We start from the raw sequence: 14,497 nt of genomic DNA, 5'->3' as shown, positions 1-14,497 counted from the left end.
ACACACACACACACACACACACACACACACACACACACACACACACACACACACACACACACACACACACACAAACGGTCCGGTTCTGGTGGTTGATGAACGCAGATATGTGCTGATTAGCTCTCATAACGGGCCAGGTGGAGAGGGCACTACCATGAGTCCATGACTCTAATGTCTGATTACTCCACATTGTCATTGTGATATTTTGTGATTACATTCGGATTCTGCAGCGTTCTCAGTCAGGTAAATACAGTAGTACAATGTTTTCCTCTGATGTAGACGTAGTCTACACTGTAATTTAGTGGTAGGCTATACAGTGGAGTTCAGGGTGGGAAATTAGCACCCGCCACCAGCCAATGGCGGGTATTTTTTCAAAGTGGTGGGTGACTTTGCCTTGTATACTAGCTACAGTGGCGGGTGGATTGTAAAACATTCTTTGTAATGGATTGGACAACTTTTGTTAAAGAATGCTGTTGCTAAGTAACAATGCACAATGCTTATAGGAGTTGCGTTATGTTACTGCTAATGACTCCCCGACATTTCCGGATTTTGCTGCTTCATAATAAAAACATTCAAATACCAAAATAACAGAGGACTTTTATTGTGAAGAACCTATAGGAAATGAAACCGTTCACAGCCGGGGCTTTGACCACTCATATTTCCGTCAACTCCAGACTTCTGTCGAGTAGTTTTCAGCAGTAGTCTATGACACCATGTAGCTGAACTGAGGTTGGCCTACAGACAAAACGAAAATTATTGGTTAACAAAATGTGGCGACATATCCGCATATGTTAAGAGGCCCTTTGCGGAGTCAGCAGTAGCTATGGCTGTAGAAACTGTTGAGGGCAAAATAAAGAAAAAGAGAAGGTAGGGGAGAGCCGGGACAGTTGAAACACTTTTTAATTAAATGTAATTTACAAAGCGATCGTATCGCATCGAAAGCTAATATTTTGTCACAAGCAACCTACACCTGTCATCTGTCAAATATAGTTGTATTTTCAGCTTTGAACAAAACTGTTCAGGAATTATTACAGCAACAGTGGGACGTGCATAATGTTTCATTCGTCCCTCATGGTCGGGACGATTGAAACAACATGGGGGGACGAATGAAACATACAGTTTAAGCCATATAAACTTCCCACAACTTAAATATTTTACTACACATCATGAATGGTACTCCCAAAAGGTGTTATTTTAGATAGATTGTTGCTGGGCTATACGTCTTCGTGAATATCTGTTAACAACTCATTGCCTTCACCTTGAAGCGTGTATGAAGCGGTTTTTGAAATATCATGCACTGTGGATGATTCCGCCATTTTTATAGCTAGAACAGTACGTTTTCCCATTTATATCATGTTTCTATTATGGAAAATGTCGTTTCACTATGTTTTTACATGGGTTAGGTCACTGCACATCCAAATAAGTGACCTTAATGACTCACAGCCCATCAGTCTCCATAGGATAACATGGGAAAACTCTACCCCCTACCTACTGGGGCCCAAATATAATTTCATCTTTCTAAAAATGTTTTTCCATGTCTCACCTCCATAAATGATTGTATGAACACAGATATTTGTGCATTTACTTAAAATACATGGAGTTACAGCCAGGTCGGGGACAGTTGAAACAACTGTTTCAACCGTCCCGATATAGACATATGCCATTATAACCTGTTTTGCTTTCCATGTAAACAAGCATGCAATACGAAAGTCTGGGATTGTGGAGAACACAAAATGGTCTACCGAATAAGCATGTAGTCAAACCTTTAGATGAAAAACACTCATTAATAATCGAAAAAAATGTACCGCTAATGAAGTTTACTTTCGACCATCAAAACTTGTTTATCGCCTGTAACTCTGTGATAAAAGGAAATAACAGGACGATATTTGGCTGATAGAAGGAGGTTAACATGCTCTATGGTTTGACCTAAGGAAATCTGTTTATCATCATTGCACTCAGAGAAAACTGGAACTGACTGGACTGACGCATGCACACACACAGTGACACACACACATAGGAAAAACCGGAGATGAGACATACAGGATGACCTAAATTGAGGACAGCTACACTTTGTAAGTGAAATGATAACTAAGTTAAAGTCCTTTATCAAAGCGTATGAATGGGTGTCCCAGGCCAGGTTAGGAAATAAACTAACAATGCAAAGATCAACACACCACTGACAGAAATGTTCAAATTCATTCATTCAATAAAGTATTATTTTTTGTCTTAAATCCACCAGCCATTTTAATATTATACCAACATTTGCAGCATCCTGAGCATTTTTGGTAAAGCCTGGCTCACACTACCGATTTTGAAATCTGGTTGCAGCACACACTTTGAGGAGAATCTTTGCAGATTTTTCGGGGAAGCGCATGTAAACAAAATGGATACTGTGTCACAGCAGCTTGCTGTAGTAACACTTATTATTTGTACCAATAAAAAACAAAAGAAAATAAAACGAGCGTGAAAATGGTTGGGGAGACAGGGTCACCACTCAGAACACCATGGATGGATTTATTTCAAAGTTTGTATGTGTGTGGAAGCACCAGAGACACAAAATAACACCCCAAATCCCAGAAAAAGTGTTTTTTTCATAATATGGGCAGAAATTAACCCAAACACTTCATCATTACAGTCTGAAGTTACATATTGCAGCTTGGGCATTGCACTTGACAATGCAAGTTTGTCAAGTCAAATATCCTATATGGCTTTAATAGAAATATGTATTTTGAAACATCGATTCATGATGACGAACATGATTCCATTTATTACGCTAAAATAAGCTAGCAACGGCACCGCCAGACTAGGACAATGCATGCACTGAGACAAAAATGCGTTTGCCCACCTATATAAATATAGAGGAGATGGTGAATAACCCAATTTCAACAAACGGTGGCGTATTCCTTTAATAATAAAAATAATGTATTGAAGCAATTCAAAATATGCTAGAGCACTTTCTTTTTTAAATTTGAATTCCAGAAAATGTGGCTGGTAAAAAATATATGTGGCTGGTAAAATTGGGCATCCACCAGCCACAGTGGCAAAAAAGTTAATTTCCCACCCTGGTGGAGTTGTATATGAAGTGGTTTGGGGTCCTTCTGTAAGTCATTTTGGGCTACAATTTGGTGTTGAAGAATTCTATAAGCAGCACAACCACAGGCACATTTTCAAGGGGCACTTTACTAGTCCAAGAAAAGATAGAAACATGGACCTTTAGTTAGTTCTATGTGCAGTGCAGTTTTTATATTAATGCTATCATGTTTTGCTTTCTTTCTAAATACATTTAGAAAAATGATTTATTACATTAAACAAATGTACTTTTGTGACTTTAATTTCATCCCTCTGTTGCATAAAATGTAACCTGTGTAATTTAGGTTAGAATTAAAGAAAATTGACAAATTGAAATACATGAATAAGACTGTATATAATAAAAAAATAAACTAAGTAAAGACAGAAACATGGACAGCACTTCTGCTGCTCACATTTCAAACCACAGACTGAGGCTATCCTCATCACCACTGTCATCTTCATCACCACCCAGCTGACTGACTGAGAGCTCTCTTCATCCTCAGTCATCTTTAGAACTCATCAGATGTGCACTGAGCAAAGAGAGATGCAGCTTCTCTTCATCTGAAATGTAATCTATTACCTCCCCGTACTAACATGTCTGCGGTGCATCATTTAGGATCCTGTTTACTGTCAGAACACAAAGTGACATCACTTCCTGACAGGAAGCATCAGACACATGTTGATAGAGACACACACACACACACACACACACACACACACACACACACACACACACACACACACGTTGAAGTATCACCTGTTGTTGGTGAAAGATCAGACTAAAGAGACTTTAAACATCTGCATTTGAAAACATGCTTCACTCTCTGTGCTCCTTTAACATCTGTGTGTGTGTCTGTATGTTTGTGTGTGTGTGTGTGTGTGTGTTTTGTGTGTGTGTGTGTGTGTGTGAGTGAGCAGACTGATCTCATGTAGTGGTGTATGTATGACACGCCAATTTGTATGCCATCATTGGCGTGTTATCAAAATGGAAACTTGCTTTTTAGCGTGTTTATCAATGCCATTTGGCCTCCATTGACTTACATTACCTTGTGATTGCGTGTGAATTGACGCCGTAGCGAGTAGTATGAAAGGGCGAAACTCCGCAAGGGGAGGCTGGTCGGGGGGTGGATGGGTCAAACAAAACAGCGTAAACATACACGGGGAAAGCTCAAAATGCGTAGAGATAACACGCCACTTGGCTTAAGAAAGTCACCGTGTATGTTTACGTGAAGCCATGATATCATGTTGGTGAGAGAGAGAAAGAGAGACATCTTCAAAATGCATTGAACTTTTTGTTAATGTTGCACAATTTATCTAATCCCAGTCATGATGTCACTGTGTGTGAATAACTAACCTCATAAACTGTGTGATTTAAGGAAACTAAAAGGTGAGCTGTGTGCGTCTCACTCAGTGTCCACTCCAGTCTCCACGTTGTAACAGCCTTCACTTTACCCACAGTAGAAACCACAGAAGAAGACACTGGGGCTTAAGAAGCTTGGTGTTCTTCACACTTTACCCACAGTAGAAACCACAGAAGAAGACACTGGGTCTTAAGAAGCTTGGTGTTCTTCACACTTTACCAAGAGGTTGTACAAAGTATAATTTATAACTTAATCAATAGTTCTTTTATTACACCCATCCTTAATGTGACATATTCAATTTATTTTTTCAATGAGAATTTGTATTTTACTTATTTGTTCTATTTTTCATTTGTGCTGTTGAACAAACCAAACAAAACTTTCTCCTCTATCATTTAAAAGATCTGTGAAATTTTTTTACTGTAGTAAACATGTCCCTTGTTTTTCAATTACTTTTCCTTCTATCTCTTTCTTCATCCTTTATTTTCTCTACTCATTTAATTCTTCCTTTCTTCATTTTTTATAGACTATGTTTTTATGTGTTTATATTCTATATATTTTGTTGAACTTTTTTAAGGAACCCAACATGTTGAGGGTTTTCTGGGTTTCTTTTGCAAGACATTATTTATTTAGTGTTTGGTACATTTATTTTTGCAATCATAGTATTGTAAATCACAATATGACTTTTTCTACAAATTCTCCAGCCCTATTTCTTTTATTTTCTTAATTATGAATTTCTTTCACATGTAAAAACAATTTTAAATATTGATTTAATTTTGCATCACATTGAAAAATAAATCTTAGAGTTTTCTGACAAACACTGATCCAGTTTGAGTCCAGACTACATCTGGAGACAAACTGTTCAGACTGACAAACTGAAAACAAACAAAGAGTTGTTGTGATTTGTACTCAGACAAACACAGAAAACAAGTGAACTGATAGAAATTTAAAACTTATGGCTTTAAGTTTAATAGATTTACACTGTACAAGAACAAAATAGATGAACTGACCTCAGAGTCTCCAGTCTACAGTTTGGACTCTCCAATCCAGCAGACAGCTGCTTCAATCCTGAATCCTTCAGCTTGTTGTTCCACGACAGGTCCAGCTCTCTCAGATGGGAGGGGTTGGACTTCAGAGCTGAGACCAGAGGAGCACAGCTGATCTCTGACAAACCGCATCTCTTCAATCTGAATAAAGATCAGATGTGTTGATGTTGTAAATGTGTAGCTCAATCAATGATCTTTCCCGTAAAATGAGTATTATTTAAAAATAATTCTTTCGTAACTTTAATTGCATCCCTCTGACTCTTAAAATATAAACTGTGTAATTTAGGAACGAGCTACAGGCAGAAAATGGTAATTGCGTTAAAACCTGCTACTAAATCTCAGTAAAGATAGAAACATGGACCTAGGGCTGGGCGATATGGCTGAAAACTGTATCACGATATAAGTGTTTCATATCGGTCGATATCGATAATTATTGATATCTTTTATGACCTATTTAAAATAAGGACCAGGAGAAAAATATATTAAATTTAAACATTTTTATTTTAAACTTAACCTTCCTCTGATTATAATCCCCTCAGTTATAAAAGCAGAAATGTCAACACAACCATGGAAATCAAAATTAAAATGTAAACATAAGTCTAAAATCACAGTGAAGAAAGAATAAGTAAGAATTGCTTAATAAGGTGTAATAAAATGGTGCAAAGTGTTAAATATAAACATAGAGAAACCTGAAACCTGAGAAGAACTATTTTCTGCAGGTTTAGTGCTAGGTTGGTAACCTGGCTTCTGGACAGTGCTCAGCACGTCTGCCTCCGTTATTTCTTTGTAGCGTTTAGTAAGGCGCTGATGCAGAGTACCTCTCCATGGCGGTCTGCTGCTTGTGCGGTGTAGCAGCTGCAGATGTTGTTGGACGTTGCTGGCGAATACGGCTTTGCTCCAAAGTGTGAGAGCGGCTAAGGTGGTGAAACAAGTTTGCGGTAGTGTTGGTGGGGACGACGGTCAGACTTATAAAATCCCCAAAACTGCCATACTGACTTTTCATGTTTTATCAACAATTTCCTCGCTCGCTGCGGCACTCACTTTCCACTTATCGCTACACGCCGCCGGTTCTGTTATTGTAGAATGGTAGAATCCAACACGCGAGAGCGATGTGGCGCAACCAAACTTGATACTGTTACATGATTGGCTGTTAGAGTGTCACACCCTACGTTGCTAGGTTACCAGAGAGTAAGTGCCAGAGAGTGCAACCAAACTTGCTTAGCAACTTCTGGTTTCTTCCGAAGAAGAAAAACAAGTTATCGAACGTTTTATCGAACGCATTTTCTATTGATATAGATTACGTGTCTATCGCGATACATATCGTTATCGTTTTATCGCCCAGCCCTACATGGACCTTTAGTTAATTCTATGTGTAGTGCAGTTTTGATATTTATGCTATCATGTTTTGGTTTCTTTCTAAATACATTTAAAAAAAATGATATATTACATGAAACAAAAGCAGCTAAGCAGCTAGCAGCTAACAGGCCAAGCAAGAATGTTTTGTTTTTGAAGCTTGAACAGCTATGCATTAAATATCCTATATGGCTTCAATAGAACAAATGTCATTGACGCATTGTGATGCATCAAGATATCAAATCAAATCGCTGATATGTTAATCGTAATCGAATCTGGAGATCGGTGAGGATTCACACCTCTACTTGTCGTGTATAATGTGGCATTTGCTTCTAAGTCATCGTTGCTGCTCTCTTCATATGCGGAATAGTTTAGCTCTCCCAGTCTTAAACTGTGTGAGCGTCCCCTAATGCTGCTGCTGCTGTCCCCTGACTCTCTGCTTTTTCATGGTGCTCATGAAAGGTTACTCCTCTGAATAGAGCCATACTATACCGCTACTATATACCGCCAAATTTAATTTGTAAAAATCCTAAAGCATTTTATTATCTGTGTGATCTTGACTTTAATGGACCTGACAGAAGTGTAGTAAACATGTCCCTTGTTTTTTTTTTTTTTTTCGATTACTTTTCCTTTTCTCTCTTTATTTTCTCTACTCATTTCATTGTTCCTTTCTTCCTTTTTATGGACTATGTTTTTATATTATATATATTTCGTTGAACTTTTTTAAGGAACCAGACATGTTGAGGGCTTTCTGGGTTTCTTTTGCAAGCCATTTTTTATTTACTGTTTGGTGCATTTATTTTAGCAATCATAGTATTGCAAATCACTATATGACTTTTTCTACTATTCTCTGACAAAGTGCAGCACCTCAATCTGAATGAAGAACAAATGAAGTAGATAAAAATCCATTCATAATCCAATTAGTGTGTTGATGTTTTAAATGTGGAGCTCAACATTACTATGTCCTAATCAATGATATTTTCCCTAAAATTAGTAAAGAGACTTTGTCATTGTGTTGTTATGGATCATCATAATATCAGCCCTCTTATTCTGTCACATTTCCTCTTTCTTCGGCTCTTTCATTGCCATTCTCTACCTGTTCACCAGATCCATCTGAATTTATTATGGATTGTGGGTTTTGATTTGCAATTATTCTCGATGTCTCCTTTGCTGCATTACAACTCTCTACCAGAACTGTATGTATTTTTATAATAGAAAAAATGGAAGTCAGCCAGAAATCATTATTGAGGGGGAACATATCCAGACTGTGTCACATTTTAAATTGTGGACTCACAGCTGTCCTTTAGGAAACATGTGAAACAGGTAAAACTGTCAAATTTAATTTAAGGAACTTTAGATAAATTAGAAATCAGCTCCCCTTACATGCAGCAAAACCTTTAATGCACTAAATTTTTTCACTCATATCATACTGTATCACAAGCTGGTCCCAAGCTGTAACAAACAGCAATTGCTCCACTTCAACCTCTTTATAAACAAACACTCAAGGCATTGGACAAAAAGCCATCAAGTTATCATCATTGTAACATAATCACATGACCTTTGGCAGTTTTGTGTTTCTTGCTGATGTTAGTCTAGTGTAAAAAGTAATCAATGATCTGGCCGCTCCGCCATTAAATGAGTTTGTGTCACAGTGTTCAGGCACTGGGAGGAGAACTAGGACGACCAACAGAGGTGACTGTGCAGTACAGAACAGATCTACTGAGTCGGGCAGATCAGTCTTCTCTGTTAGAGACACAAAGTATTATAACTCAGTACCAAGAGAGATCAGAGAATGGAACAACTTTGATGGAATTAAATTAAAGATAAAATGTTTTTGTTAGAGTGAAACTAGTTAGTGTGAAGTGTGACTTTGGGAGTGGGGCCTAACGACTCCCAGGTGCTTTGACTGATTAGCGAGGGTGTGGCCTCCCACCTGGATTTGACAACATAAGCAAGCTAAAATCAGACCAAAAGTCAGAGTGCTTTTGATTGCTGAAGGAATTGACTACTGGACAGCTAGCTACTAAGTTAAAGGTCCCATATGGTGAAAATGGTTTTTTTGGGGATTCTGTCTGTCATACAGGCTCGGGGGTGTAAAGTAAAAGCTGTGAAAATGTGAAATCGCTCACTGCCGCCATTTTTCCACCCCCCACAAAACTAGACCGCCTCCCAGCTAAACGGGCCAGTTAGAATTTGATGTATTTGCTACGTAGAAACCGGGTAACCAATGGGTGTCGTGTTCCAAAATCGACTTAGACCCGCCCCCTTTTCTAACGTTCGCTTCTGCTGCAGAGAAGAATCTGAGAACATGCGGGAGTCATGTCTTCCCAGAAAACCGACCATAAGAAATGCATCATTCCAGGGTGGTAGTATGAAATACATCACTGCACTGCCTTCCAAAAGAAAAAGATGTTGCTGACAGGTGGATGGATTTTATTTTTGGAGACTTGCCTCAACCTGTGCCGAGTCAGGCTTTTCAGCTAGCTACTGTATGTAGCTAGCTAGCTACTGAACTGCACATTTCTCACCGCAGTTCGTACTGAATCAGGGGCTATATGATGTCGTATCAAAACTACTGTTGATGAAAAGATCCATTCCCACTATTCAGGACCCTCTCCCAAGCATTGAAACGGTGAGTAAAAAACAATTTCATAACGTAGATTACTAACAGAGTTGATAATTTCGTTTTTCCTAATGGTTGGTACATTGAATTGGTTAGTTGGCTGGTTAGCTAGCTGGCTGTGGCATGCTAGCTAACATATGGTTTATCCTGTTGTGTGTGTGTGTGGGGTGACTGTGCACATTATAACTATATAACCTAGTTGGCTACTGAACTAACTAAAGTTAGTACTGTAGCTAAGTTAACTGTATAGTAACGTTTGATACAGCAAACAACAGTGATGTCGCCTACTATTATAGTTTGTTTGTAATATTGTTAATCTGGGGCCAAGAGGAAACTAGAGATAGTCTGGGACTGATTGTGTGAGTGCATCACATCGTCTTTTTAGCAAGATGGCGGGTAGCGTATCTTCAGCGTATCGGTGTTGGTGCTCACCGGTTTCAAGTCCCCCGTTTTTTTAGGGGCAAAGCGCCCAAGTCCCCTGAAGGCGCCAGCTGCTTTTTTGCTCCACCCTGCTGTGAGACAGGACGCTGCTCGGCTCGCCATTTGCAGCGTCTGATATACAGTATTTTCTTGGCGGGGGAATCTGGCAAGAAAGTACACTAATATGTTATAAACGATACAAATAAATGATTACCTTATTGATATACATGACCGATTCTGTGCAATGCGTCCCCTGCTTGCCAACCCTTTTTGATTTTCCTTTCTCTCTCTCTCTCTCTCTCTCTCTCTCTCTCTTCTGTCTTCCTTGACAGACAGATGATGTTACACAGTATATATTGCAATATATGTTATAAGCTCTACATGTGATTAACCTAGGTAGTTACCTATTATTTATTATATTCACATATATCTGTATTGCATCTAACTTGTTAAATACCTTCTTATAATGCACTGTTTGCACTGCCACTGTTTAGTGTTATTTGACTCATCCAAGTGCCTTTATTTGTCATGTATGTTATAGTAGATAGAGGACGCTACCTCATCATATGTTTTTTTCTTGTGTTCTATTGCTGCTGGTCTCTGAGTTACCACACTTTTTGTTGTATGCCTACAATGAAAAATGAAATGTCTTATGACTTGCAATACTATCACACTGTCTCCTTCCCATTTCCTAACATATCTGAATTTATTCTTAGGGAGCCAATACACGTTTCCCAGGCCAGTACCTCTCGGAGTATTGGCTGCCAGACTGACCCCCTTCCTAAAAGATCTGTTGGAACCCAACTATCCAAGGACACTACTAAGACTCAGAGGTACTAAGCAGAGGTTTGTGAAATTGAATTTTTGTAAATGTTAGTTTACCTGTTGTTGTATTTTATTTACATTTGTATTTATAAGCTGATAAGTCAAAAGTAATCATTTGAATGATTACTGGTAATAGTTATTCCCAAATTATATATCTATGGACCTTACAGTATATTCCCATTGCAGTTGAAAGAGGAAAAAAAAAGAGGAAACAAATATGGGAACCTTATCAGTGAGATATAGTACATAATGTGGGGGCAGACATAGAACATTGATCTTAGAGACTGTATACAGATATTGTCCTATGCACTACATAATGTGTATTTATGTATAGGGTTGGGTACGAAACTCGGTGCCAATAGGGAACCGGTGCCGACGTAAACGGTAGTAACGAGACTGAATAAGAACGAAAGTTTCGGTGCCTCATTTTGGTGCTTGACTTTATACTACACCTGACAGCACGTAACGTTAGTCTACCTTTAGCTAGCAGCTGGATTAAACACCGGTAAAATGCTGACAGCTAACGTTAAACAGTGTAAAGTGTGACTGTATTTCACTGTGGAGGACTTCAACAGCGGGATGTAACAGTCTGCTCTGCAGCACAGCAGCAGCTGCCGTTGTCGCAATTCAGAGATATACCGTACGTTTATATGGTCGGAGTTAAACAACACAGACGGTGCGTTCACTCGCAGCTGCCGTTGTCGGAATTAAACACCACAGACGGTGCGTTCACTTGCAGCTGCTGTTGTCGGAATTAAACAACACTGACGGTGCAGTCACTTAAAACAGGTAGCCTCGTGGTGCATTCACAGTAATTGTAAAATATCCTTTTCCCATCTGGGGTTAAACAGCAATTTACTGGTGAAATAAGTTAGTTATAGTTATTACATTATTATTAAATCTTTAATTTTGACCATGGCCTTAGCAATAAACAAGTCACTGACTGTTGTTTACTACCCTTATTTTTTTTCTTCTTCTTTTTTTTTAACTTTATTGAAAAGTACCGTGTCAGGCACCGTTTAGGCACCGGCACCGTTTTAAAAGTATCGATTTAGCACCGGAATCGAAAAACAAAAAAACGATACCCAACCCTATTTATGTATCATGATAGTATTTTATGTTTGTTATTACTGCTATTTCAAATGAGCCACAGTCTACATACTATCTTACCAGATTATTTAAAAAACTACAAAAAAAAAGTTTTGATCTGTGCCATTTCCTCAGGTAGCTTAGCACAGTGTGTAGACTTCTCTTTCTTTGTACAATGTATTGGAGTAATAAAATACACACCCATTACATAATTTGCATTGTTGTTGTTGCAGACTCTATCTCTCAGCATCCCACTTGAATGAGAATGCCAACCGGCCACAGTCAAAAGTGCTCCGGGAGATCCTGACCTTAAACTGGCCTTCCCTAAAGCGAAGAAATGGGGATACAGCCTCAAATGAAGGAAGATTGAGCCGACATTCTGTAAGTAAATTATCACAACATGCAACATTAATTCAATTTTATTTTATTGATAGTGTCAAATCATAACAGAAGTTTTCTCAGGGCACTTCATGTAGAGCAGGTACAATCACACATCTACCAGAGCCGCATATTTTACATCAGAAGAGCAAACTATAATTCTACATAAATATGAAGAGCACAGACACGGTTTTACAGGCAAAAAGCAATACAGTCGCTGCTTCCTAAAACAGGAGGACAGCTGGCAAAAAAAAACAGACGCTGCAAACACGCAAATCACAACGCTTACTAATATCACTTCCCCATCAGTCAGGACCAAGATCTGACCATAATTACACTGTGCTTTCCATAAACTACTTATTACTACTTATACCTATTATTTTAGTTGCAACCCCAACAGTGGTAAGATATTGTGAGAGCAAATAAATTATATAACAACATAATTCAAACCGCAACACACGGCTCAAGAAGCCGACAAATAGCCCTGTACGTAATTACCTCCGCTGAAAATCTATATCTTTCATAACAAGTGATCCACAGTCGTGATACACAAAACCCTGGGTTGAACCTGAAGTTACCTCGTTAATGCCAAATCTTGCATCGTATTGGTATTATTTTTATTAGTCATATTTCTATTATTATCTCTTCCTTCCTTTCTTGTTGATGACAGTTTCTCTCTGCAAAATAATTAATTCATATGTTACACTTAAAATGATTTTACATTAAACAGGATCACTCTCTGTAGCGTACACACTTAAACTCGTTGATCACATACTGGCGATTACTTCTACTGTCAGCATTAGCTACTGATGCCCAGTGTATTGTAAAGCCTAGAGCGCCCTCTGCTGACATGCTGAGCTTAGCAGGAACAACCTCACCCATTCAAACACATGTACTCAAATGACCCTGTGACCAGACAGAGATACAGAGAAGTAATAAAATAGTTTATTTATGTTTTGAGTCCTTGGGTTCTAATCAGTTCAAATATTAAAACGGGGGCTAATATTTGTCTGTCTTGTACAACACACCGGGTCACATATACATTTAGTAAATTGCTATTAAACATTACATGTTAATAAAAAAATAAATTTATTAAAACATAATTCTTTCATTCCACAGGCTATGTGTTGTCCCTGACCCAGCACCTTTTACTGAAGACCTGCAGAAGATCACCATTCCAGAGGATCTCAGCGCTGAGCCAGTCAGAGCTCAGGTTGTTGCAACTGTTATTATCGGACTATTTCTACTACAGTTCATATCACTAAAGAACAGTAGGTTCTGTCCCAGGTTTCTGCCTGTTAAAAGGAAGTTTTTCCTCGCCACTGTCACACCAAATGCTTGCTCTTGGGGGAATTGTTGGGTCTCTTTAAATAAAATTGAATTGAACATTTATATGCTTCTGTTGGCAATTGTTTTTCTGCTGTGGCCCTCACACGTCTTGGTGTTGTAAAACAGGAATTCAACTTTGGGCGGCATCCGCTCACAATGTCCACATGTGCACCTGTAGTAACATTAAACATCAACTGAAGCATGAAACAAGAAAAGTACGTCAATTGGTTTAATTCAATGAAAACAATTTGAATGCATTTGTAAACAAAAAAATCACTTTAATACTTGATCTGGGTGTTTTCAAATATTTAGTACTGACTGGAGAATGTATAGGAACATTATGTTTGAACATTACATATGAACGACATTGCGAAGACCGAGGTAAGAACATTAATATCTGTAGTAATTTCCTTCATATTCGTAAATTCTGGTACATATGAAACTACAAATAAGGTCGTACTATATTGTCTACCGGCGGTCCCAGGGGACCTCCGTGCTGCTGACACCGTTGCCTTTTCCAGGCAACAGCGGTGCACAGAGCCGGGATAACAGGTGGGCGTGTGTCAGATAACGCTATGTGCCATGCACCGGAATATAAACAGACCCATCACGACAGTATGATAATAACATGAAAACACATCATTCACTCTAAGTGGTTTCTGTGACTTTCAAAGATTTAAAACCCAAAAGACGCCAAAAATACACAGCCACCATACAACGTTAGCCTTAGCCCCGAATAGCCACATCACTGAAGACACACTTGTCTAACGTTAGCTGACTATGTCTAAAGCGTTACATACTAAAATAAAAACACAATCCACTTACCACTCTGAAACGTCCTGCTGACCAGAAATGCTAAAAGAAATGAATTGTTCCTCTTCACTTGAATCCTCTGAACTTGAGTATTCAGGCTCTAACTGGTAAGGTCTGATCCTGCAGCCATGTTCATAGTAGGATTCTGATTCCAGGCCGCATTCTATGTTTATCTGTGCTTAGCCAATCAGAGC

General features: G+C 38.6%; 1 protein-coding gene and 2 pseudogenes across 1 annotated transcript in view; 1 reads left to right on the top strand and 2 right to left on the bottom strand.

Moving 5' to 3' along the window:
- LOC120552600 (NACHT, LRR and PYD domains-containing protein 1-like) overlaps window positions 1–14,497 on the top strand; it is a 735,215-nt gene that overhangs the window by 425,767 nt on the left and 294,951 nt on the right.
- LOC120552570 overlaps window positions 1–14,497 on the bottom strand; it is a 39,583-nt pseudogene that overhangs the window by 19,341 nt on the left and 5,745 nt on the right.
- The window catches only part of LOC120552576, a 501,282-nt pseudogene continuing 495,329 nt past the window's right edge, over window positions 8,545–14,497 (bottom strand).

This window comes from Perca fluviatilis, chromosome 22 (assembly GCF_010015445.1).
Source record: "Perca fluviatilis chromosome 22, GENO_Pfluv_1.0, whole genome shotgun sequence".
Lineage (NCBI taxonomy): Eukaryota > Metazoa > Chordata > Actinopteri > Perciformes > Percidae > Perca > Perca fluviatilis.
Note: the sequence above shows the minus strand (reverse complement) of the source record. Positions and strands in the feature narration are given on the sequence as shown.